Here is a 3209-nt window from a genome sequence, read left to right as displayed (position 1 = left end):
AAATAGAGAAAGGCATAACAATGCATATACATGATATGATAAATATAGTGAGATTTAATCCGGGCATTACGACAAAGTACATAGACCGCCATCCAACTCGCATCTATGCCTAAAAAGTCCACCTTCAAGTTATCATCCGAACCCCATTCAGCATTAAGTTGCTAAGCAACAGTACAATTGCATTAAGTATGGTGCGTAATGTAATCGACAACTACATCCTTAGACATAGAATCAATGTTTTATCCCTAGTGGCAACAAGACATCACAACCTTAGAACTTTCCGTCACTCGTCCTGTGTCAATGAAGGCATGGACCCACTATCGAGCATAAATACTCCCTCTTGGAGTTAAGAGTACAAACTTGGCCGTGAGCCTCTACTAATAACGGAGAGCATGCAAGATCATAAACAACACATAAACAATAGATTGATAATCACCATAACATAGTATTCTCTATCCATCGGATCCCGACAAACACAACATATAGTATTACGTATAGATGATCTTGATCATGTTAGGCAGCTCACAAGATCCAACAATGAAGCACAACAAGGAGAAGACGACCATCTAGCTACTGCTATGGACCCATGGTCCAGGGGTGAACTACTCACTCATCACTCCTGAGGCGACCATGGCGGTGTAGAGTCCTCCGGGAGATGAATCCCCTCTCGGCAGTGGTGCCGGAGGCGATCTCCCGAATCCCCCGAGATGGGATCGCGCGGCGGCGTCTCCGGAAGGTTTTCCGTATCGTGGCTCTCGGTACTGGGGGTTTCGCGACGGGGACTTTAAGTAGGCGAAAGGGCAACGTGGGGGGCCACACGAGGGCCCCACACCATAGGTCGGCGCGGCCAGGGCCTGGGCCGCGCCGCCCTATGGTGACGGCGCCTCGTGGCCCCATTTCCTTCCCTCTTCGGTCTTTTGGAAGCTCCGTGCAAAAATAGGACCCTGGGCGAAGATTTCGTCCAATTCCGAGAATATTTCCTTACTAGGATTTCTGAAACCAAAAACAGCAGAAAACAAAGAATCGGCTCTTCGGCATCTCGTTAATAGGTTAGTTCCGTAAAATGCGTAAATACGACATATAATGTGCATAAAACATGTAGGTATCATCAATAAAGTAGCATGGAACATAAGAAATTATCGATACGTTGGAGACGTATCAGCATCCCTAAGCTTAGTTCTCGTTCGTCCCGAGCAGGTAAAACGATAACAAAGATAATTTCGAAGTGACATGCCATCATAATCTTGATCATACTATTTGTAAACATATGTAATGAATGCAGCGATCAAAACAAAGGTAATGACATGAGTAAACAAGTGAATCATATAGCAAAGACTTTTCATGAATAGTACTTCAAGACAAGCATCAATAAGTCTTGCATAAGAGTTAACTCATAAAGCAATAAATCAAAGTAAAGGTGTTGAAGCAACACAAAGGAAGATTAAGTTTCAGCGGTTGCTTTCAACTTATAACATGTATATCTCATGGATATTGTCAACATAAAGTAATATAACAAGTGCAATATGCAAGTATGTAGGAATCAATGCACAGCTTCACACAAGTGTTTGCTTCTTAAGGTGGAAGGAGATAGGTAAACTGACTCAACAATAAAAGTAAAAGAATGGTCCTTCAAAGAGGAAAGCATCGATTGCTGTATTTGTGCTAGAGCTTTTATTTTGAAAACATGAAACAATTTTGTCAACGGTAGTAATAAAGCATATGAGTTATGTAAATTATATCTTACAAGTTGCAAGCCTCATGCATAGTATACTAATAGTGTCCGCACCTCGTCCTACTTAGCTTGGACTACCGGATCTTTGCATGCCATGTTTCAACCAAGTGTCACAAAGGGGTACCTCCATGCCGCTCTGTACAAAGGTCTAAGGAGAATGCTCGCATTTTGGATTTCTCGCTTTTGATTATTCTCAACTTAGACATCCATACCGGGACAACATGGACAATGGATAATGGACTCCTCTTAAATGCATAAGCATGTAGCAATGATTATTATTCTCATATGAGATTTGAGGATATATGTCCAAAACTGAAACTTCAACCATGATTCATGGCTTTAGTTAGCGGCCCAATGTTCTTCTCTAACAATTTTGCATGCTCCAACCACTAAGGTGATAGATCCTTCAGACAAGACGGACATGCATAGCAACTCACATGATATTCAACAATAGTTGATGGCGTTCCCTGTAAGCATGGTTATCGCACAACAAGCAACTTAATAAAAGATAAAGTGCATAAGTACATATTCAATACTACGATAGTTTTTAAGGCTATTTTGTCCCATGAGCTATATATTGCAAAGGTGAATGATGGAATTTTAAAGGTAGCACTCAAGCAATTTACTTTGGAATGGCGGAGAAATACCATGTAGTAGGTAGGTATGGTGGACACAAATGGCATAGTAGTTGGCTCAAGGATTTTGGATGCATGAGAAGTATTCCCTCTCGATACAAGGTTTAGGCTAGCAAGGTTATTTGAAGCAAACTCAAGGATGAACCAGGTGCAGCAAAACTCACATAAAAGACATATTGTAAACATTATAAGACTCTACACCGTCTTCCTTGTTGTTCAAAACTCAATACTAGATATTATCTAGACCTTAGAGAGACCAAATATGCAAATCAAATTTTAGCAAGCTCTATGTATTTCTTCATTAATGGGTGCAAAGCATATGATGCAAGAGCTTAAACATGAGCACAACAATTGCCAAGTATCACATTATCCAAGACATTTTAGAATTACTACATGTAGCATTTTCCAATTCCAACCATATAACAATTTAACGAAGAAGAAACTTTGCCTTGAACATTATGAGTAAAGCCTAAGGACATATTTGTCCATATGCAACAGCGGAGCGTGTCTCTCTCCCACAAAGTGAATGCTAGGATCCATTTTATTCAAACAAAAACAAAAACAAAAACAAACCGACGCTCCAAGTAAAGAACACAAGATGTGACTGAATAAAAATATAGTTTCAAGGGAGGAACCTGATGATGTTGTCGATGAAGAAGGGGATGCCTTGGGCATCCCCAAGCTTAGACGCTTGAGTCTTCTTAAAATATGCAGGGATGAACCACGGGGGCATCCCCAAGCTTAGAGCTTTCACTCCTCTTGATCATAGTATATCATTCTCCTCTCTTGACCCTTGAAAACTTCCTTCACACTAAACTTCAAGCAAACTCATTAGAGGGTTA

This window comes from Lolium rigidum, chromosome 1, assembly GCF_022539505.1.
Source record: "Lolium rigidum isolate FL_2022 chromosome 1, APGP_CSIRO_Lrig_0.1, whole genome shotgun sequence".
Taxonomy (NCBI): domain Eukaryota; kingdom Viridiplantae; phylum Streptophyta; class Magnoliopsida; order Poales; family Poaceae; genus Lolium; species Lolium rigidum.
This window is presented reverse-complemented; position numbering follows the sequence as displayed.